Source organism: Symphalangus syndactylus, chromosome 7 (assembly GCF_028878055.3).
Source record: "Symphalangus syndactylus isolate Jambi chromosome 7, NHGRI_mSymSyn1-v2.1_pri, whole genome shotgun sequence".
NCBI lineage: Eukaryota > Metazoa > Chordata > Mammalia > Primates > Hylobatidae > Symphalangus > Symphalangus syndactylus.
The window spans coordinates 145,637,293-145,662,029 of record NC_072429.2 but is presented as its reverse complement, the minus strand read 5'-3'; positions in this window follow the sequence as shown (position 1 = coordinate 145,662,029).

Here is a 24,737-nt window from a genome sequence, read left to right as displayed (position 1 = left end):
TCAAAAGTATGGTTTAACTCTGTAAGCTGAATGCACAGATCAGAAAGAAGTTTCACCGAAGGATTCTGTGTTGTTTATATTTGAAGACATTCCTTTTTCCACTATTACCCTCTTAGCGCTCCGAATCTCCACTTGCATTTTCTACAAAAAGAGTGTTTCATAACTGCTCAATCAAAAATATGTTTTATCTCTGTTAACTGAATTTACAGATCAGAAATAAGTTTCACAGAATGCATCTGTGTAGTTTTTATTTGAGGATATTCTTTTTCCCAATGTAGGCCTCTTAGCGCTTAGCATGTCCAATTGCAGTTTCTACAGAAAGAGTGTTTCAGAACGGCTCAATCAAATGTAAGGTTCAACTCTGTTAGTTGAATGCACAGAACAGAAAGAATTTTCACAGAATGCTACTGTGTAGTTTATATTTGAATATATTCCTTTTTCCACTATTACCCTCTTAGCGCTCCGAATGTCCACTTGCATTTTCTACAGAAAGAGTGTTCAGAACTGCGCAATCAAAAGTATGGTTTAAATCTGTTAGCTTAATGAACATATCAGAAATAAGTTTCACACAATGCTTCTGTGTAGTTTTTATTTGAAGATATTATTTTTCCCAATAGAGGCCTCTTAGCGCTCAGAATGTCCAATTGCAGTTTCTACAGAAAGAGTGTTTCAGAAAGGCTCAATCAAAAGTAAGGTTCAACTCTGTTAGTTGAATGCACAGAACAGAAAGTAGTTTCATACAATGCTTCTGTGTAGTTTATATTTGAACATATTCTTTTTTCCACTATTACCCACTTAGCGCTACGAATGTCCAGTTGCATTTTCTACAGACAGAGTGTTTCAAAACTGCTCAATCAAAAGTATGGTTTAACTCTGTTAGCTGAATGCTCAGATCAGAAAGAAGTTTCACAGAATGCTTCTGTGTAGTTTATATTTGAATATATTCCTTTTTCCACTACTACGCTCTTAGCGCTCCAAATGTCCAGTTGCATTTTCTACAGAAAGAGTGTTCAGACCTGCTCAATCAAAAGTATGGTTTAACTCTGTTAGCTGAATGCACAGATCAGAAAGAAGTTTCACCGAATGATTCTGTGTAGTTTATATTTGAAGACATTCCTTTTTCCACTATTACCCTCTTAGCGCTCCGAATCTCCACTTGCATTTTCTACAAAAAGAGTGTTTCATAACTGCTCAATCAAAAATATGCTTTATCTCTGTTAACTGAATTTACAGATCAGAAATAAGTTTCACAGAATGCATCTGTGTAGTTTTTATTTGAAGATATTCTTTTTCCCAATGTAGGCCTCTTAGCGCTTAGCATGTCCACTTGCAGTTTCTACAGAAAGAGTGTTTCAGAACGGCTCAATCAAAAGTAAGGTTCAACTCTGTTAGTTGAATGCACAGAACAGAAAGAATTTTCACAGAATGCTACTGTGTAGTTTATATTTGAATATATTCCTTTTTCCACTATTACCCTCTTAGCGCTCCGAATGTCCACTTGCATTTTCTACAGAAAGAGTGTTCAGAACTGCGCAATCAAAAGTATGGTTTAACTCTGTTAGCTTAATGAACATATCAGAAATAAGTTTCACACCATGCTTCTGTGTAGTTTTTATTTGAAGATATTATTTTTCCCAATAGAAGCCTCTTAGCGCTCAGAATGTCCAATTGCAGTTTCTACAGAAAGAGTGTTTCAGAAAGGCTCAATCAAAAGTAAGGTTCAACTCTGTTAGTTGAATGCACAGAACAGAAAGTAGTTTCATACAATGCTTCTGTGTAGTTTATATTTGAACATATTCTTTTTTCCACTATTACCCACTTAGCGCTACGAATGTCCAGTTGCATTTTCTACAGACAGAGTGTTTCAAAACTGCTCAAATAAAAGTATGGTTTAACTCTGTTAGCTGAATGCTCAGATCAGAAAGAAGTTTCACAGAATGCTTCTGTGTAGTTTATATTTGAATATATTCCTTTTTCCACTACTACTCTCTTAGCGCTCCAAATGTCCAGTTGCATTTTCTACAGAAAGAGTGTTCAGATCTGCTCAATCAAAAGTAGGGTTTAACTCTGTTAGCTGAATGCACAGATCAGAAAGAAGTTTCACACAATAATTCTGTGTAGTTTATATTTGGAGACATTCCTTTTTCCACTATTACCCTCTTAGCGCTCCGAATCTCCACTTGCATTTTCTTCAGAAAGAGTGTTTCAGAACGGCTCAATCAAAACCAAGGTTCAACTCTTTTAGTTGACCAAACAGAACAGAAAGTAGTTTCACACAATTCTTCTGTGTAGTTTTTATTTGTAGACATTCTTTTTCCCAATATAGGCCTCCTAGCGATCAGAATGTCCAATTGCAGTTTCTACAGAAAGAGTGTTTCAGAAAGGCTCAATCAAAAGTAAGGTTCAACTCTGTTAGTTGAATGCACAGAACAGAAAGAAGTTTCATACAATGCTTCTGTGTAGTTTATATTTGAACATATTCTTTTTTCCACTATTACCCACTTAGCGCTACGAATGTCCAGTTGCATTTTCTACAGACAGAGTGTTTCAAAACTGCTCAATCAAAAGTATGGTTTAACTCTGTTAGCTGAATGCTCAGATCAGAAAGAAGTTTCACAGAATGCTTCTGTGTTGTTTATATTTGAATATATTCCTTTTTCCACTACTACGCTCTTAGCGCTCCAAATGTCCAGTTGCATTTTCTACAGAAAGAGTGTTCTGATCTGCTCAATCAAAAGTATGGTTTAACTCTGTTAGCTGAATGCACAGATCAGAAAGAAGTTTCACCGAATGATTCTGTGTAGTTTATATTTGAAGACATTCCTTTTTCCACTATTACCCTCTTAGCGCTCCGAATCTCCACTTGCATTTTCTACAAAAAGAATCTTTCATAACTGCTCAATCAAAAATATGTTTTATCACTGTTAACTGAATTTACAGATCAGAAATAAGTTTCACAGAATGCATCTGTGTAGTTTTTATTTGAAGATATTCTTTTTCCCAATGTAGGCCTCTTAGCGCTTAGCATGTCCAATTGCAGTTTCTACAGAAAGAGTGTTTCAGAACGGCTCAATCAAAAGTAAGGTTCAACTCTGTTAGTTGAATGCACAGAACAGAAAGAATTTTCACAGAATGCTACTGTGTAGTTTATATTTGAGTGTATTCCTTTTTCCACTATTACCCTCTTAGCGCTCCGAATGTCCACTTGCATTTTCTACAGAAAGAGTGTTCAGAACTGCGCAATCAAAAGTATGGTTTAACTCTGTTAGCTTAATGAACATATCAGAAATAAGTTTCACACAATGCTTCTGTGTAGTTTTTATATGAAGATATTATTTTTCCCAATATAGGCCTCTTAGCGCTCAGAATGTCCAATTGCAGTTTCTACAGAAAGAGTGTTTCAGAAAGGCTCAATCAAAAGTAAGGTTCAACTCTGTTAATTGAATGCACAGAACAGAAAGAAGTTTCATACAATGCTTCTGTGTAGTTTATATTTGAACTTATTCTTTTTTCCACTATTACCCACTTAGCGCTACGAATGTCCAGTTGCATTTTCTACAGACCTAGTGTTTCAAAACTGCTCAATCAAAAGTATGGTTTAACTCTGTTAGCTGAATGCTCAGATCAGAAAGAAGTTTCACAGAATGCTTCTGTGTAGTTTATATTTGAATATATTCCTTTTTCCACTACTACTCTCTTAGCGCTCCAAATGTCCAATTGCATTTTCTACAGAAAGAGTGTTCAGATCTGCTCAATCAAAAGTATGGTTTAACTCTGTAGCTGAATGCACAGATCAGAAAGAAGTTTCACACAATAATTCTGTGTAGTTTATATTTGGAGACATTCCTTTTTCCACTATTACCCTCTTAGCGCTCCGAATCTCCACTTGCATTTTCTACAGAAAGAGTGTTTCAGAACGGCTCAATCAAAACTAAGGTTCAACTCTTTTAGTTGACCAAACAGAACAGAAAGTAGTTTCACACAATTCTTCTGTGTAGTTTTTATTTGTAGACATTCTTTTTCCCAATATAGGCCTCCTAGCGCTCAGAATGTCCAATTGCAGTTTCTACAGAAAGAGTGTTTCAGAAAGGCTCAATCAAAAGTAAGGTTCAACTCTGTTAGTTGAATGCACAGAACAGAAAGAAGTTTCATACAATGCTTCTGTGTAGTTTATATTTGAACATATTCTTTTTTCCACTATTACCCACTTGGCGCTACGAATGTCCAGTTGCATTTTCTACAGACAGAGTGTTTCAAAACTGCTCAATCAAAAGTATGGTTTAACTCTGTTAGCTGAATGCTCAGATCAGAAAGAAGTTTCACAGAATGCTTCTGTGTAGTTTATATTTGAATATATTCCTTTTTCCACTACTACTCTCGTAGCGCTCCAAATGTCCAGTTGCATTTTCTACAGAAAGAGTGTTCATATCTGCTCAATCAAAAGTATGGTTTAACTCTGTTAGCTGAATGCACAGATCAGAAAGAAGTTTCACAGAATGATTCCGTGTAGTTTATATTTGGAGACATTCCTTTTTCCACTATTACCCTCTTAGCGCTCCGAATCTCCACTTGCATTTTCTACAGAAAGTGTGTTTCAGAACGGCTCAATCAAAACTAAGGTTCAACTCTTTTAGTTGAACAAACAGAACAGAAAGAAGTTTCACACAATTCTTCTGTGTAGTTTTTATTTGTAGACATTCTTTTTCCCAATATAGGCCTCCTAGCGCTCAGAATGTCCAATTGCAGTTTCTACAGAAAGAGTGTTTCAGAAAGGCTCAATCAAAAGTAAGGTTCAACTCTGTTAGTTGAATGCACAGAACAGAAAGAAGTTTCATACAATGCTTCTGTGTAGTTTATATTTGAACATATTCTTTTTTCCACTATTACCCACTTAGCGCTACGAATGTCCAGTTGCATTTTCTACAGACAGAGTGTTTCAAAACTGCTCAATCAAAAGTATGGTTTAACTCTGTTAGCTGAATGCTCAGATCAGAAAGAAGTTTCACAGAATGCTTCTGTGTTGTTTATATTTGAATATATTCCTTTTTCCACTACTACGCTCTTAGCGCTCCAAATGTCCAGTTGCATTTTCTACAGAAAGAGTGTTCTGATCTGCTCAATCAAAAGTATGGTTTAACTCTGTTAGCTGAATGCACAGATCAGAAAGAAGTTTCACCGAATGATTCTGTGTAGTTTATATTTGAAGACATTCCTTTTTCCACTATTACGCTCTTAGCGCTCCGAATCTCCACTTGCATTTTCTACAAAAAGAATCTTTCATAACTGCTCAATCAAAAATATGTTTTATCTCTGTTAACTGAATTTACAGATCAGAAATAAGTTTCACAGAATGCATCTGTGTAGTTTTTATTTGAAGATATTCTTTTTCCCAATGTAGGCCTCTTAGCGCTTAGCATGTCCAATTGCAGTTTCTACAGAAAGAGTGTTTCAGAACGGCTCAATCAAAAGTAAGGTTCAACTCTGTTAGTTGAATGCACAGAACAGAAAGAATTTTCACAGAATGCTACTGTGTAGTTTATATTTGAATATATTCCTTTTTCCACTATTACCCTCTTAGCGCTCCGAATGTCCACTTGCATTTTCTACAGAAAGAGTGTTCAGAACTGCGCAATCAAAAGTATGGTTTAACTCTGTTAGCTTAATGAACATATCAGAAATAAGTTTCACACAATGCTTCTGTGTAGTTTTTATTTGAAGATATTATTTTTCCCAATATAGGCCTCTTAGCGCTCAGAATGTCCAATTGCAGTTTCTACAGAAAGAGTGTTTCAGAAAGGCTCAATCAAAAGTAAGGTTCAACTCTGTTAGTTGAATGCACAGAACAGAAAGAAGTTTCATACAATGCTTCTGTGTAGTTTATATTTGAACATATTCTTTTTTCCACTATTACCCACTTAGCGCTACGAATGTCCAGTTGCATTTTCTACAGACAGAGTGTTTCAAAACTGCTCAATCAAAAGTATGGTTTAACTCTGTTAGCTGAATGCTCAGATCAGAAAGAAGTTTCACAGAATGCTTCTGTGTAGTTTATATATGAATATATTCCTTTTTCCACTAGTACTCTCTTAGCGCTCCAAATGTCCAGTTGCATTTTCTACAGAAAGAGTGTTCAGATCTGCTCAATCAAAAGTATGGTTTAACTCTGTTAGCTGAATGCACAGATCAGAAAGAAGTTTCACAGAATGATTCTGTGTAGTTTATATTTGGAGACATTCCTTTTTCCACTATTACCCTCTTAGCGCTCCGAATCTCCACTTGCATTTTCTTCAGAAAGAGTGTTTCAGAACGGCTCAACCAAAACTAAGGTTCAAATCTTTTAGTTGAACAAACAGAACAGAAAGAAGTTTCACACAATTCTTCTGTGTAGTTTTTATTTGTAGACATTCTTTTTCCCAATATAGGCCTCCTAGCGCTCAGAATGTCCAATTGCAGTTTCTACAGAAAGAGTATTTCAGAACGGCTCAATCAAAAGTAAGGTTCAACTCTGTTAGTTGAATGCACAGAACAGAAAGAAGTTTCATACAATGCTTCTGTCTAGTTTATATTTGAACATATTCTTTTTTCCACTATTACCCACTTAGCGCTACGAATGTCCAGTTGCATTATCTACAGACAGAGTGTTTCAAAACTGCTCAAACAAAAGTATGGTTTAACTCTGTTAGCTGAATGCTCAGATCAGAAAGAAGTTTCACAGAATGCTTCTGTGTTGTTTATATTTGAATATATTCCTTTTTCCACTACTACGCTCTTAGCGCTCCAAATGTCCAGTTGCATTTTCTACAGAAAGAATGTTCAGATCTGCTCAATCAAAAGTATGGTTTAACTCTGTAAGCTGAATGCACAGATCAGAAAGAAGTTTCACCGAATGATTCTGTGTTGTTTATATTTGAAGACATTCCTTTTTCCACTATTACCCTCTTAGCGCTCCGAATCTCCACTTGCATTTTCTACAAAAAGAGTGTTTCATAACTGGTCAATCAAAAATATATTTTATCTCTGTTAACTGAATTTACAGATCAGAAATAAGTTTCAATGAATGCATCTGTGTAGTTTTTATTTGAGGATATTCTTTTTCCCAATGTAGGCCTCTTAGCGCTTAGCATGTCCAATTGCAGTTTCTACAGAAAGAGTGTTTCAGAACGGCTCAATCAAAAGTAAGGTTCAACTCTGTTAGTTGAATGCACAGAACAGAAAGAATTTTCACAGAATGCTACTGTGTAGTTTATATTTGAATATATTCCTTTTTCCACTATTACCCTCTTAGCGCTCCGAATGTCCACTTGCATTTTCTACAGAAAGAGTGTTCAGAACTGCGCAATCAAAAGTATGGTTTAAATCTGTTAGCTTAATGAACATATCAGAAATAAGTTTCACACAATGCTTCTGTGTAGTTTTTATTTGAAGATATTATTTTTCCCAATAGAGGCCTCTTAGCGCTCAGAATGTCCAATTGCAGTTTCTACAGAAAGAGTGTTTCAGAAAGGCTCAATCAAAAGTAAGGTTCAACTCTGTTAGTTGAATGCACAGAACAGAAAGAAGTTTCATACAATGCTTCTGTGTAGTTTATATTTGAACATATTCTTTTTTCCACTATTACCCACTTAGCGCTACGAATGTCCAGTTGCATTTTCTACAGACAGAGTGTTTCAAAACTGCTCAATCAAAAGTATGGTTTAACTCTGTTAGCTGAATGCTCAGATCAGAAAGAAGTTTCACAGAATGCTTCTGTGTAGTTTATATATGAATATATTCCTTTTTCCACTACTACGCTCTTAGCGCTCCAAATGTCCAGTTGCATTTTCTACAGAAAGAGTGTTCAGATCTGCTCAATCAAAAGTATGGTTTAACTCTGTTAGCTGAATGCACAGATCAGAAAGAAGTTTCACAGAATGATTCTGTGTAGTTTATATTTGGAGACATTCCTTTTTCCACTATTACCCTCTTAGCGCTCCGAATCTCCACTTGCATTTTCTTCAGAAAGAGTGTTTCAGAACGGCTCAATCAAAACTAAGGTTCAAATCTTTTAGTTGAACAAACAGAACAGAAAGAAGTTTCACACAATTCTTCTGTGTAGTTTTTATTTGTAGACATTCTTTTTCCCAATATAGGCCTCCTAGCGCTCAGAATGTCCAATTGCAGTTTCTACAGAAAGAGTATTTCAGAACGGCTCAATCAAAAGTAAGGTTCAACTCTGTTAGTTGAATGCACAGAACAGAAAGAAGTTTCATACAATGCTTCTGTCTAGTTTATATTTGAACATATTCTTTTTTCCACTATTACCCACTTAGCGCTACGAATGTCCAGTTGCATTTTCTACAGACAGAGTGTTTCAAAACTGCTCAATCAAAAGTATGGTTTAACTCTGTTAGCTGAATGCTCAGATCAGAAAGAAGTTTAACAGAATGCTTCTGTGTTGTTTATATTTGAATATATTCCTTTTTCCACTACTACGCTCTTAGCGCTCCAAATGTCCAGTTGCATTTTCTACAGAAAGAATGTTCAGATCTGCTCAATCAAAAGTATGATTTAACTCTGTAAGCTGAATGCACAGATCAGAAAGAAGTTTCACCGAATGATTCTGTGTTGTTTATATTTGAAGACATTCCTTTTTCCACTATTACCCTCTTAGCGCTCCGAATCTCCACTTGCATTTTCTACAAAAAGAGTGTTTCATAACTGCTCAATCAAAAATATATTTTATCTCTGTTAACTGAATTTACAGATCAGAAATAAGTTTCCCAGAATGCATCTGTGTAGTTTTTATTTGAGGATATTCTTTTTCCCAATGTAGGCCTCTTAGCGCTTAGCATGTCCAATTGCAGTTTCTACAGAAAGAGTGTTTCAGAACGGCTCAATCAAAAGTAAGGTTCAACTCTGTTAGTTGAATGCACAGAACAGAAAGAATTTTCACAGAATGCTACTGTGTAGTTTATATTTGAATATATTCCTTTTTCCACTATTACCCTCTTAGCGCTCCGAATGTCCACTTGCATTTTCTACAGAAAGAGTGTTCAGAACTGCGCAATCAAAAGTATGGTTTAAATCTGTTAGCTTAATGAACATATCAGAAATAAGTTTCACACAATGCTTCTGTGTAGTTTTTATTTGAAGATATTATTTTTCCCAATAGAGGCCTCTTAGCGCTCAGAATGTCCAATTGCAGTTTCTACAGAAAGAGTGTTTCAGAAAGGCTCAATCAAAAGTAAGGTTCAACTCTGTTAGTTGAATGCACAGAACAGAAAGAAGTTTCATACAATGCTTCTGTGTAGTTTATATTTGAACATATTCTTTTTTCCACTATTACCCACTTAGCGCTACGAATGTCCAGTTGCATTTTCTACAGACAGAGTGTTTCAAAACTGCTCAATCAAAAGTATGGTTTAACTCTGTTAGCTGAATGCTCAGATCAGAAAGAAGTTTCACAGAATGCTTCTGTGTAGTTTATATTTGAATATATTCCTTTTTCCACTACTACGCTCTTAGCGCTCCAAATGTCCAGTTGCATTTTCTACAGAAAGAGTGTTCAGACCTGCTCAATCAAAAGTATGGTTTAACTCTGTTAGCTGAATGCACAGATCAGAAAGAAGTTTCACCGAATGATTCTGTGTAGTTTATATTTGAAGACATTCCTTTTTCCACTATTACCCTCTTAGCGCTCCGAATCTCCACTTGCATTTTCTACAAAAAGAGTGTTTCATAACTGCTCAATCAAAAATATGCTTTATCTCTGTTAACTGAATTTACAGATCAGAAATAAGTTTCACAGAATGCATCTGTGTAGTTTTTATTTAAAGATATTCTTTTTCCCAATGTAGGCCTCTTAGCGCTTAGCATGTCCACTTGCAGTTTCTACAGAAAGAGTGTTTCAGAACGGCTCAATCAAAAGTAAGGTTCAACTCTGTTAGTTGAATGCACAGAACAGAAAGAATTTTCACAGAATGCTACTGTGTAGTTTATATTTGAATATATTCCTTTTTCCACTATTACCCTCTTAGCGCTCCGAATGTCCACTTGCATTTTCTACAGAAAAAGTGTTCAGAACTGCGCAATCAAAAGTATGGTTTAACTCTGTTAGCTTAATGAACATATCAGAAATAAGTTTCACACAATGCTTCTGTGTAGTTTTTATTTGAAGATATTATTTTTCCCAATAGAAGCCTCTTAGCGCTCAGAATGTCCAATTGCAGTTTCTACAGAAAGAGTGTTTCAGAAAGGCTCAATCAAAAGTAAGGTTCAACTCTGTTAGTTGAATGCACAGAACAGAAAGTAGTTTCATACAATGCTTCTGTGTAGTTTATATTTGAACATATTCTTTTTTCCACTATTACCCACTTAGCGCTACGAATGTCCAGTTGCATTTTCTACAGACAGAGTGTTTCAAAATTGCTCAAATAAAAGTATGGTTTAACTCTGTTAGCTGAATGCTCAGATCAGAAAGAAGTTTCACAGAATGCTTCTGTGTAGTTTATATTTGAATATATTCCTTTTTCCACTAGTACTCTCTTAGCGCTCCAAATGTCCAGTTGCCTTTTCTACAGAAAGAGTGTTCAGATCTGCTCAGTCAAAAGTATAGTTTAACTCTGTTAGCTGAATGCACAGATCAGAAAGAAGTTTCACAGAATGATTCCGTGTAGTTTATATTTGGAGACATTCCTTTTTCCACTATTACCCTCTTAGCGCTCCGAATCTCCACTTGCATTTTCTACAGAAAGAGTGTTTCAGAACGGCTCAATCAAAACTAAGGTTCAACTCTTTTAGTTGAACAAACAGAACAGAAAGAAGTTTCACACAATTCTTCTGTGTAGTTTTTATTTGTAGACATTCTTTTTCCCAATATAGGCCTCCTAGCGCTCAGAATGTCCAATTGCAGTTTCTACAGAAAGAGTGTTTCAGAAAGGCTCAATCAAAAGTAACGTTCAACTCTGTTAGTTGAATGCACAGAACAGAAAGAAGTTTCATACAATGCTTCTGTGTAGTTTATATTTGAACATATTCTTTTTTCCAGTATTACCCACTTAGCGCTACGAATGTCCAGTTGCATTTTCTACAGACAGAGTGTTTCAAAACTGCTCAATCAAAAGTATGGTTTAACTCTGTTAGCTGAATGCTCAGATCAGAAAGAAGTTTCACAGAATGCTTCTGTGTTGTTTATATTTGAATATATTCCTTTTTCCACTACTACGCTCTTAGCGCTCCAAATGTCCAGTTGCATTTTCTACAGAAAGAGTGTTCTGATCTGCTCAATCAAAAGTATGGTTTAACTCTGTTAGCTGAATTCACAGATCAGAAAGAAGTTTCACCGAATGATTCTGTGTAGTTTATATTTGAAGACATTCCTTTTTCCACTATTACCCTCTTAGCGCTCCGAATCTCCACTTGCATTTTCTACAAAAAGAATCTTTCATAACTGCTCAATCAAAAATATGTTTTATCTCTGTTAACTGAATTTACAGATCAGAAATAAGTTTCACAGAATGCATTTGTGTAGTTTTTATTTGAAGATATTCTTTTTCCCAATGTAGGCCTCTTAGCGCTTAGCATGTCCAATTGCAGTTTCTACAGAAAGAGTGTTTCAGAACGGCTCAATCAAAAGTAAGGTTCAACTCTGTTAGTTGAATGCACAGAACAGAAAGTATTTTCACAGAATGCTACTGTGTAGTTTATATTTGAATATATTCCTTTTTCCACTATTACCCTCTTAGCGCTCCGAATGTCCACTTGCATTTTCTACAGAAAGAGTGTTCAGAACGGCGCAATCAAAAGTATGGTTTAACTCTGTTAGCTTAAGGAACATATCAGAAATAAGTTTCACACAATGCTTCTGTGTAGTTTTTATTTGAAGATATTATTTTTCCCAATATAGGCCTCTTAGCGCTCAGAATGTCCAATTGCAGTTTCTACAGAAAGAGTGTTTCAGAAAGGCTCAATCAAAAGTAAGGTTCAACTCTGTTAGTTGAATGCACAGAACAGAAAGAAGTTTCATACAATGCTTCTGTGTAGTTTATATTTGAACGTATTCTTTTTTCCACTATTACCCACTTAGCGCTACGAATGTCCAGTTGCATTTTATACAGGCAGAGGGTTTCAAAACTGCTCAATCAAAAGTATGGTTTAACTCTGTTAGCTGAATGCTCAGATCAGAAAGAAGTTTCACAGAATGCTTCTGTGTAGTTTATATTTGAATATATTCCTTTTTCCACTACTACTCTCTTAGCGCTCCAAATGTCCAGTTGCATTTTCTACAGAAAGAGTGTTCAGATCTGCTCAATCAAAAGTATGGTTTAACTCTGTTAGCTGAATGCACAGATCAGAAAGAATTTTCACACAATAATTCTTTGTAGTTTATATTTGGAGACATTCCTTTTTCCACTATTACCCTCTTAGCGCTCCGAATCTCCACTTGCATTTTCTACAGAAAGAGTGTTTCAGAACGGCTCAATCAAAACTAAGGTTCAACTCTTTTAGTTGAACAAACAGAACAGAAAGAAGTTTCACACAATTCTTCTGTGTAGTTTTTATTTGTAGACATTCTTTTTCCCAATATAGGACTCCTAGCGCTCAGAATGTCCAATTGCAGTTTCTACAGAAAGAGTGTTTCAGAAAGGCTCAATCAAAAGTAAGGTTCAACTCTGTTAGTTGAATGCGCAGAACAGAAAGAAGTTTCATACAATGCTTCTGTGTAGTTTATATTTGAACATATTCTTTTTTCCACTATTACCCACTTAGCGCTACGAATGTCCAGTTGCATTTTCTACAGACAGAGTGTTTCAAAACTGCTCAATCAAAAGTATGGTTTAACTCTGTTAGCTGAATGCTCAGATCAGAAAGAAGTTTCACAGAATGCTTCTGTGTAGTTTATATTTGAATATATTCCTTTTTCCACTAGTACTCTCTTAGCGCTCCAAATGTCCAGTTGCCTTTTCTACAGAAAGAGTGTTCAGATCTGCTCAGTCAAAAGTATAGTTTAACTCTGTTAGCTGAATGCACAGATCAGAAAGAAGTTTCACAGAATGATTCCGTGTAGTTTATATTTGGAGACATTCCTTTTTCCACTATTACCCTCTTAGCGCTCCGAATCTCCACTTGCATTTTCTACAGAAAGAGTGTTTCAGAACGGCTCAATCAAAACTAAGGTTCAACTCTTTTAGTTGAACAAACAGAACAGAAAGAAGTTTCACACAATTCTTCTGTGTAGTTTTTATTTGTAGACATTCTTTTTCCCAATATAGGCCTCCTAGCGCTCAGAATGTCCAATTGCAGTTTCTACAGAAAGAGTGTTTCAGAAAGGCTCAATCAAAAGTAACGTTCAACTCTGTTAGTTGAATGCACAGAACAGAAAGAAGTTTCATACAATGCTTCTGTGTAGTTTATATTTGAACATATTCTTTTTTCCAGTATTACCCACTTAGCGCTACGAATGTCCAGTTGCATTTTCTACAGACAGAGTGTTTCAAAACTGCTCAATCAAAAGTATGGTTTAACTCTGTTAGCTGAATGCTCAGATCAGAAAGAAGTTTCACAGAATGCTTCTGTGTTGTTTATATTTGAATATATTCCTTTTTCCACTACTACGCTCTTAGCGCTCCAAATGTCCAGTTGCATTTTCTACAGAAAGAGTGTTCTGATCTGCTCAATCAAAAGTATGGTTTAACTCTGTTAGCTGAATGCACAGATCAGAAAGAAGTTTCACCGAATGATTCTGTGTAGTTTATATTTGAAGACATTCCTTTTTCCACTATTACCCTCTTAGCGCTCCGAATCTCCACTTGCATTTTCTACAAAAAGAATCTTTCATAACTGCTCAATCAAAAATATGTTTTATCTCTGTTAACTGAATTTACAGATCAGAAATAAGTTTCACAGAATGCATCTGTGTAGTTTTTATTTGAAGATATTCTTTTTCCCAATGTAGGCCTCTTAGCGCTTAGCATGTCCAATTGCAGTTTCTACAGAAAGAGTGTTTCAGAACGGCTCAATCAAAAGTAAGGTTCAACTCTGTTAGTTGAATGCACAGAACAGAAAGTATTTTCACAGAATGCTACTGTGTAGTTTATATTTGAATATATTCCTTTTTCCACTATTACCCTCTTAGCGCTCCGAATGTCCACTTGCATTTTCTACAGAAAGAGTGTTCAGAACGGCGCAATCAAAAGTATGGTTTAACTCTGTTAGCTTAAGGAACATATCAGAAATAAGTTTCACACAATGCTTCTGTGTAGTTTTTATTTGAAGATATTATTTTTCCCAATATAGGCCTCTTAGCGCTCAGAATGTCCAATTGCAGTTTCTACAGAAAGAGTGTTTCAGAAAGGCTCAATCAAAAGTAAGGTTCAACTCTGTTAGTTGAATGCACAGAACAGAAAGAAGTTTCATACAATGCTTCTGTGTAGTTTATATTTGAACGTATTCTTTTTTCCACTATTACCCACTTAGCGCTACGAATGTCCAGTTGCATTTTATACAGGCAGAGGGTTTCAAAACTGCTCAATCAAAAGTATGGTTTAACTCTGTTAGCTGAATGCTCAGATCAGAAAGAAGTTTCACAGAATGCTTCTGTGTAGTTTATATTTGAATATATTCCTTTTTCCACTACTACTCTCTTAGCGCTCCAAATGTCCAGTTGCATTTTCTACAGAAAGAGTGTTCAGATCTGCTCAATCAAAAGTATGGTTTAACTCTGTTAGCTGAATGCACAGATCAGAAAGAATTTTCACACAATAATTCTTTGTAGTTTATATTTGGAGACATTCCTTTTTCCACTATTACCCTCTTAGCGCTCCGAATCTCCACTTGCATTTTCTACAGAAAGAGTGTTTCAGAACGGCTCAATCAAAACTAAGGTTCAACTCTTTTAGTTGAACAAACAGAACAGAAAGAAGTTTCACACAATTCTTCTGTGTAGTTTTTATTTGTAGACATTCTTTTTCCCAATATAGGACTCCTAGCGCTCAGAATGTCCAATTGCAGTTTCTACAGAAAGAGTGTTTCAGAAAGGCTCAATCAAAAGTAAGGTTCAACTCTGTTAGTTGAATGCGCAGAACAGAAAGAAGTTTCATACAATGCTTCTGTGTAGTTTATATTTGAACATATTCTTTTTTCCACTATTACCCACTTAGCGCTACGAATGTCCAGTTGCATTTTCTACAGACAGAGTGTTTCAAAACTGCTCAATCAAAAGTATGGTTTAACTCTGTTAGCTGAATGCTCAGATCAGAAAGAAGTTTCACAGAATGCTTCTGTGTAGTTTATATTTGAATATATTCCTTTTTCCACTAGTACTCTCTTAGCGCTCCAAATGTCCAGTTGCATTTTCTACAGAAAGAGTGTTCAGATCTGCTCAATCAAAAGTATGGTTTAACTCTATTAGCTGAATGCACAGATCAGAAAGAAGTTTCACAGAATGATTCTGTGTAGTTTATATTTTGAGACATTCCTTTTTCCACTATTACCCTCTTAGCGCTCCGAATCTCCACTTGCATTTTCTTCAGAAAGAGTGTTTCAGAACGGCTCAATCAAAACTAAGGTTCAAATCTTTTAGTTGAACAAACAGAACAGAAAGAAGTTTCACACAATTCTTCTGTGTAGTTTTTATTTGTAGACATTCTTTTTCCCAATATAGGCCTCCTAGCGCTCAGAATGTCCAATTGCAGTTTCTACAGAAAGAGTATTTCAGAACGGCTCAATCAAAAGTAAGGTTCAACTCTGTTAGTTGAATGCACAGAACAGAAAGAAGTTTCATACAATGCTTCTGTCTAGTTTATATTTGAACATATTCTTTTTTCCACTATTACCCACTTAGCGCTACGAATGTCCAGTTGCATTTTCTACAGACAGACTGTTTCAAAACTGCTCAATCAAAAGTATGGTTTAACTCTCTTAGCTGAATGCTCAGATCAGAAAGAAGTTTCACAGAATGCTTCTGTGTTGTTTATATTTGAATATATTCCTTTTTCCACTACTACGCTCTTAGCGCTCCAAATGTCCAGTTGCATTTTCTACAGAAAGAATGTTCAGATCTGCTCAATCAAAAGTATGGTTTAACTCTGTAAGCTGAATGCACAGATCAGAAAGAAGTTTCACCGAATGATTCTGTGTTGTTTATATTTGAAGACATTCCTTTTTCCACTGTTACCCTCTTAGCGCTCCGAATCTCCACTTGCATTTTCTACAAAAAGAGTGTTTCATAACTGCTCAATCAAAAATATGTTTTATCTCTGTTAACTGAATTTACAGATCAGAAATAAGTTTCACAGAATGCATCTGTGTAGTTTTTATTTGAGGATATTCTTTTTCCCAATGTAGGCCTCTTAGCGCTTAGCATGTCCAATTGCAGTTTCTACAGAAAGAGTGTTTCAGAACGGCTCAATCAAAAGTAAGGTTCAACTCTGTTAGTTGAATGCACAGAACAGAAAGAATTTTCACAGAATGCTACTGTGTAGTTTATATTTGAATATATTCCTTTTTCCACTATTACCCTCTTAGCGCTCCGAATGTCCACTTGCATTTTCTACAGAAAGAGTGTTCAGAACTGCGCAATCAAAAGTATGGTTTAAATCTGTTAGCTTAATGAACATATCAGAAATAAGTTTCACACAATGCTTCTGTGTAGTTTTTATTTGAAGATATTATTTTTCCCAATAGAGGCCTCTTAGCGCTCAGAATGTCCAATTGCAGTTTCTACAGAAAGAGTGTTTCAGAAAGGCTCAATCAAAAGTAAGGTTCAACTCTGTTAGTTGAATGCACAGAACAGAAAGAAGTTTCATACAATGATTCTGTGTAGTTTATATTTGAACATATTCTTTTTTCCACTATTACCCACTTAGCGCTACGAATGTCCAGTTGCATTTTCTACAGACAGAGTGTTTCAAAACTGCTCAATCAAAAGTATGGTTTAACTCTGTTAGCTGAATGCTCAGATCAGAAAGAAGTTTCACAGAATGCTTCTGTGTAGTTTATATTTGAATATATTCCTTTTTCCACTACTACGCTCTTAGCGCTCCAAATGTCCAGTTGCATTTTCTACAGAAAGAGTGTTCAGACCTGCTCAATCAAAAGTATGGTTTAACTCTGTTAGCTGAATGCACAGATCAGAAAGAAGTTTCACCGAATGATTCTGTGTAGTTTATATTTGAAGACATTCCTTTTTCCACTATTACCCTCTTAGCGCTCCGAATCTCCACTTGCATTTTCTACAAAAAGAGTGTTTCATAACTGCTCAATCAAAAATATGCTTTATCTCTGTTAACTGAATTTACAGATCAGAAATAAGTTTCACAGAATGCATCTGTGTAGTTTTTATTTGAAGATATTCTTTTTCCCAATGTAGGCCTCTTAGCGCTTAGCATGTCCACTTGCAGTTTCTACAGAAAGAGTGTTTCAGAACGGCTCAATCAAAAGTAAGGTTCAACTCTGTTAGTTGAATGCACAGAACAGAAAGAATTTTCACAGAATGCTACTGTGTAGTTTATATTTGAATATATTCCTTTTTCCACTATTACCCTCTTAGCGCTCCGAATGTCCACTTGCATTTTCTACAGAAAGAGTGTTCAGAACTGCGCAATCAAAAGTATGGTTTAACTCTGTTAGCTTAATGAACATATCAGAAATAAGTTTCACACAATGCTTCTGTGTAGTTTTTATATGAAGATATTATTTTTCCCAATATAGGCCTCTTAGCGCTCAGAATGTCCAATTGCAGTTTCTACAGAAAGAGTGTTTCAGAAAGGCTCAATCAAAAGTAAGGTTCAACTCTGTTAGTTGAATGCACAGAACAGAAAGAAGTTTCATACAATGCTTCTATGTAGTTTATATTTGAACTTATTCTTTTTTCCACTATTACCCACTTAGCGCTACGAATGTCCAGTTGCATTTTCTACAGACCTAGTGTTTCAAAACTGCTCAATCAAAAGTATGGTTTAACTCTGTTAGCTGAATGCTCAGATCAGAAAGAAGTTTCACAGAATGCTTCTGTGTAGTTTATATTTGAATATATTCCTTTTTCCACTAATACTCTCTTAGCGCTCCAAATGTCCAGTTGCATTTTCTACAGAAAGAGTGTTCAGATCTGCTCAATCAAAAGTATGGTTTAACTCTGTTAGCTGAATGCACAGATCAGAAAGAAGTTTCACACAATAATTCTGTGTAGTTTATATTTGGAGACATTCCTTTTTCCACTATTACCCTCTTAGCGCTCCGAATCTCCACTTGCATTTTCTACAGAAAGAGTGTTTCAGAACGGCTCAATCAAAACTAAGGTTCAACTCTTTTAGTTGACCAAACAGAACAGAAAGTAGTTTCACACAATTCTTCTGTGTAGTTTTTATTTGTAGACATTCTTTTTCCCAATATAGGCCTCCTAGCGCTCAGAATGTCCAATTGCAGTTTCTACAGAAAGAGTGTTTCAGAAAGGCTCAATCAAAAGTAAGGTTCAACTCTGTTAGTTGAATGCACAGAACAGAAAGAAGTTTCATACAATGCTTCTGTGTAGTTTATATTTGAACATATTCTTTTTTCCACTATTACCCACTTGGCGCTACGAATGTCCAGTTGCATTTTCTACAGACAGAGTGTTTCAAAACTGCTCAATCAAAAGTATGGTTTAACTCTGTTAGCTGAATGCACAGATCAGAAAGAAGTTTCACAGAATGATTCTGTGTAGTTTATATTTGGAGACATTCCTTTTTCCACTATTACCCTCTTAGCGCTCCGAATCTCCACTTGCATTTTCTTCAGAAAGAGTGTTTCAGAACGGCTCAATCAAAACTAAGGTTCAAATCTTTTAGTTGAACAAACAGAACAGAAAGAAGTTTCACACAATTCTTCTGTGTAGTTTTTATTTGTAGACATTCTTTTTCCCAATATAGGCCTCCTAGCGCTCAGAATGTCCAATTGCAGTTTCTACAGAAAGAGTATTTCAGAACGGCTCAATCAAAAGTAAGGTTCAACTCTGTTAGTTGAATGCACAGAACAGAAAGAAGTTTCATACAATGCTTCTGTCTAGTTTATATTTGAACATATTCTTTTTTCCACTATTACCCTCTTAGCGCTACGAATGTCCAGTTGCATTTTCTACAGACAGAGTGTTTCAAAACTGCTCAATCAAAAGTATGGTTTAACTCTGTTAGCTGAATGCTCAGATCAGAAAGAAGTTTCACAGAATGCTTCTGTGTTGTTTATATTTGAATATATTCCTTTTTCCACTACTACGCTCTTAGCGCTCCAAATGTCCATTTGCATTTTCTACAGAAAGAATGTTCAGATCTGCTCAATCAAAAGTATGATTTAACTATGTAAGCTGAATGCACAGATCAGAAAGAAGTTTCACCGAATGATTCTGTGTTGTTTATATTTGAAGACATTCCTTTTTCCACTATTACCCTCTTAGCGCTCCGAATCTCCACTTGCATTTTCTACAAAAAGAGTGTTTCATAACTGCTCAATCAAAAATATATTTTATCTCTGTTAACTGAATTTACAGATCAGAAATAAGTTTCACAGAATGCATCTGTGTAGTTTTTATTTGAGGATATTCTTTTTCCCAATGTAGGCCTCTTAGCGCTTAGCATGTCCAATTGCAGTTTCTACAGAAAGAGTGTTTCAGAACGGCTCAATCAAAAGTAAGGTTCAACTCTGTTAGTTGAATGCACAGAACAGAAAGAATTTTCACAGAATGCTACTGTGTAGTTTATATTTGAATATATTCCTTTTTCCACTATTACCCTCTTAGCGCTCCGAATGTCCACTTGCATTTTCTACAGAAAGAGTGTTCAGAACTGCGCAATCAAAAGTATGGTTTAACTCTGTTAGCTTAAGGAACATATCAGAAATAAGTTTCACACAATGCTTCTGTGTAGTTTTTATTTGAAGATATTATTTTTCCCAATATAGGCCTCTTAGCGCTCAGAATGTCCAATTGCAGTTTCTACAGAAAGAGTGTTTCAGAAAGGCTCAATCAAAAGTAAGGTTCAACTCTGTTAGTTGAATGCACAGAACAGAAAGAAGTTTCATACAATGCTTCTGTGTAGTTTATATTTGAACGTATTCTTTTTTCCACTATTACCCACTTAGCGCTACGAATGTGCAGTTGCATTTTATACAGGCAGAGGGTTTCAAAACTGCTCAATCAAAAGTATGGTTTAACTCTGTTAGCTGAATGCTCAGATCAGAAAGAAGTTTCACAGAATGCTTCTGTGTAGTTTATATTTGAATATATTCCTTTTTCCACTACTACTCTCTTAGCGCTCCAAATGTCCAGTTGCATTTTATACAGAAAGAGTGTTCAGATCTGCTCAATCAAAAGTATGGTTTAACTCTGTTAGCTGAATGCACAGATCAGAAAGAAGTTTCACACAATAATTCTGTGTAGTTTATATTTGGAGACATTCCTTTTTCCACTATTACCCTCTTAGCGCTCCGAATCTCCACTTGCATTTTCTACAGAAAGAGTGTTTCAGAACGGCTCAATCAAAACTAAGGTTCAACTCTTTTAGTTGAACAAACAGAACAGAAAGAAGTTTCACACAATTCTTCTGTGTAGTTTTTATTTGTAGACATTCTTTTTCCCAATATAGGACTCCTAGCGCTCAGAATGTCCAATTGCAGTTTCTACAGAAAGAGTGTTTCAGAAAGGCTCAATCAAAAGTAAGGTTCAACTCTGTTAGTTGAATGCACAGAACAGAAAGAAGTTTCATACAATGCTTCTGTGTAGTTTATATTTGAACATATTCTTTTTTCCACTATTACCCACTTAGCGCTACGAATGTCCAGTTGCATTTTCTACAGACAGAGTGTTTCAAAACTGCTCAATCAAAAGTATGGTTTAACTCTGTTAGCTGAATGCTCAGATCAGAAAGAAGTTTCACAGAATGCTTCTGTGTAGTTTATATTTGAATATATTCCTTTTTCCACTAGTACTCTCTTAGCGCTCCAAATGTCCAGTTGCATTTTCTACAGAAAGAGTGTTCAGATCTGCTCAATCAAAAGTATGGCTTAACTCTGTTAGCTGAATGCACAGATCAGAAAGAAGTTTCACAGAATGATTCTGTGTAGTTTATATTTGGAGACATTCCTTTTTCCACTATTACCCTTTAGCGCTCCGAATCTCCACTTGCATTTTCTACAGAAAGAGTGTTCAGAACTGCGCAATCAAAAGTATGGTTTAACTCTGTTAGCTTAATGAACATATCAGAAATAAGTTTCACACAATGCTTCTGTGTAGTTTTTATTTGGAGATATTATTTTTCCCAATAGAGGCCTCTTAGCGCTCAGAATGTCCAATTGCAGTTTCTACAGAAAGAGTGTTTCAGAAAGGCTCAATCAAAAGTAAGGTTCAACTCTGTTAGTTGAATGCACAGAACAGAAAGAAGTTTCATACAATGCTTCTGTGTAGTTTATATTTGAACATATTCTTTTTTCCACTATTACCCACTTAGCGCTACGAATGTCCAGTTGCATTTTCTACAGACAGAGTGTTTCAAAACTGCTCAATCAAAAGTATGGTTTAACTCTGTTAGCTGAATGCTCAGATCAGAAAGAAGTTTCACAGAATGCTTCTGTGTAGTTTATATTTGAATATATTCCTTTTTCCACTACTACGCTCTTAGCGCTCCAAATGTCCAGTTGCATTTTCTACAGAAAGTGTGTTCAGATCTGCTCAATCAAAAGTATGGTTTAACTCTGTTAGCTGAATGCACAGATCAGAAAGAAGTTTCACCGAATGATTCTGTGTAGTTTATATTTGAAGACATTCCTTTTTCCACTATTACCCTCTTAGCGCTCCGAATCTCCACTTGCATTTTCTACAAAAAGAGTGTTTCATAACTTCTCAATCAAAAATATGCTTTATCTCTGTTAACTGAATTTACAGATCAGAAATAAGTTTCACAGAATGCATCTGTGTAGTTTTTATTTGAAGATATTCTTTTTCCCAATGTAGGCCTCATAGCGCTTAGCATGTCCAATTGCAGTTTCTACAGAAAGAGTGTTTCAGAAAGGCTCAATCAAAAGTAAGGTTCAACTCTGTTAGTTGAATGCACAGAACAGAAAGAAGTTTCATACAATGCTTCTGTGTAGTTTATATTTGAACGTATTCTTTTTTCCACTATTACCCACTTAGCGCTACGAATGTCCAGTTGCATTTTATACAGGCAGAGGGTTTCAAAACTGCTCAATCAAAAGTATGGTTTAACTCTGTTAGCTGAATGCTCAGATCAGAAAGAAGTTTCACACAATAATTCTGTGTAGTTTATATTTGGAGACATTCCTTTTTCCACTATTACCCTCTTAGCGCTCCGAATCTCCACTTGCATTTTCTACAGAAAGAGTGTTTCAGAACGGCTCAATCAAAACTAACGTTCAACTCTTTTAGTTGAACAAACAGAACAGAAAGTAGTTTCACACAATTCTTCTGTGTAGTTTTAATTTGTAGACATTCTTTTTCCCAATATAGGCCTCCTAGCGCTCAGAATGTCCAATTGCAGTTTCTACAGAAAGAGTGTTTCAGAAAGGCTCAATCAAAAGTAAGGTTCAACTCTGTTAGTTGAATGCACAGAACAGAAAGAAGTTTCATACAATGCTTCTGTGTAGTTTATATTTGAACATATTCTTTTTTCCACTATTACCCACTTAGCGCTACGAATGTCCAGTTGCATTTTCTACAGACAGAGTGTTTCAAAACTGCTCAATCAAAAGTATGGTTTAACTCTGTTAGCTGAATGCTCAGATCAGAAAGAAGTTTCACAGAATGCTTCTGTGTAGTTTATATTTGAATATATTCCTTTTTCCACTAGTACTCTCTTAGCGCTCCAAATGTCCAGTTGCATTTTCTACAGAAAGAGTGTTCAGATCTGCTCAATCAAAAGTATGGTTTAACTCTGTTAGCTGAATGCACAGATCAGAAAGAAGTTTCACAGAATGATTCTGTGTAGTTTATATTTGGAGACATTCCTTTTTCCACTATTACCCTCTTAGCGCTCCGAATCTCCACTTGCATTTTCTACAGAAAGAGTGTTTCAGAACGGCTCAATCAAAACTAAGGTTCAAATCTTTTAGTTGAACAAACAGAACAGAAAGAAGTTTCACACAATTCTTCTGTGTAGTTTTTATTTGTAGACATTCTTTTTCCCAATATAGGCCTCCTAGCGCTCAGAATGTCCAATTGCAGTTTCTACAGAAAGAGTATTTCAGAACGGCTCAATCAAAAGTAAGGTTCAACTCTGTTAGTTGAATGCACAGAACAGAAAGAAGTTTCATACAATGCTTCTGTCTAGTTTATATTTGAACATATTCTTTTTTCCACTATTACCCACTTAGCGCTATGAATGTCCAGTTGCATTTTCTACAGACAGACTGTTTCAAAACTGCTCAATCAAAAGTATGGTTTAACTCTGTTAGCTGAATGCTCAGATCAGAAAGAAGTTTCACAGAATGCTTCTGTGTTGTTTATATTTGAATATATTCCTTTTTCCACTACTACGCTCTTAGCGCTCCAAATGTCCAGTTGCATTTTCTACAGAAAGAATGTTCAGATCTGCTCAATCAAAAGTACGGTTTAACTCTGTTAGCTGAATGCACAGATCAGAAAGAAGTTTCACACAATAATTCTGTGTAGTTTATATTTGGAGACATTCCTTTTTCCACTATTACCCTCTTAGCGCTCCGAATCTCCACTTGCATTTTCTACAAAAAGAGTGTTTCATAACTGCTCAATCAAAAATATGTTTTATCTCTGTTAACTGAATTTACAGATCAGAAATAAGTTTCACAGAATGCATCTGTGTAGTTTTTATTTGAAGATATTCTTTTTCCCAATGTAGGCCTCTTAGCGCTTAGCATGTCCAATTGCAGTTTCTACAGAAAGAGTGTTTCAGAACGGCTCAATCAAAAGTAAGGTTCAACTCTGTTAGTTGAATGCACACAACAGAAAGAATTTTCACAGAATGCTACTGTGTAGTTTATATTTGAATATATTCCTTTTTCCACTATTACCCTCTTAGCGCTCCGAATGTCCACTTGCATTTTCTACAGAAAGAGTGTTCAGAACTGCGCAATCAAAAGTATGGTTTAACTCTGTTAGCTTAATGAACATATCAGAAATAAGTTTCACACAATGCTTCTGTGTAGTTTTTATTTGAAGATATTATTTTTCCCAATAGAGGCCTCTTAGCGCTCAGAATGTCCAATTGCAGTTTCTACAGAAAGAGTGTTTCAGAAAGGCTCAATCAAAAGTAAGGTTCAACTCTGTTAGTTGAATGCACAGAACAGAAATAAGTTTCATACAATGCTTCTGTGTAGTTTATATTTGAACATATTCTTTTTTCCACTATTACCCACTTAGCGCTACGAATGTCCAGTTGCATTTTCTACAGACAGAGTGTTTCAAAACTGCTCAATCAAAAGTATGGTTTAACTCTGTTAGCTGAATGCTCAGATCAGAAAGAAGTTTCACAGAATGCTTCTGTGTAGTTTATATTTGAATATATTCCTTTTTCAACTACTACGCTCTTAGCGCTCCAAATGTCCAGTTGCATTTTCTACAGAAAGAGTGTTCAGATCTGCTCAATCAAAAGTATGGTTTAACTCTGTTAGCTGAATGCACAGATCAGAAAGAAGTTTCACCGAATGATTCTGTGTAGTCTATATTTGAAGACATTCCTTTTTCCACTATTACCCTCTTAGCGCTCCGAATCTCCACTTGCATTTTCTACAAAAAGAGTGTT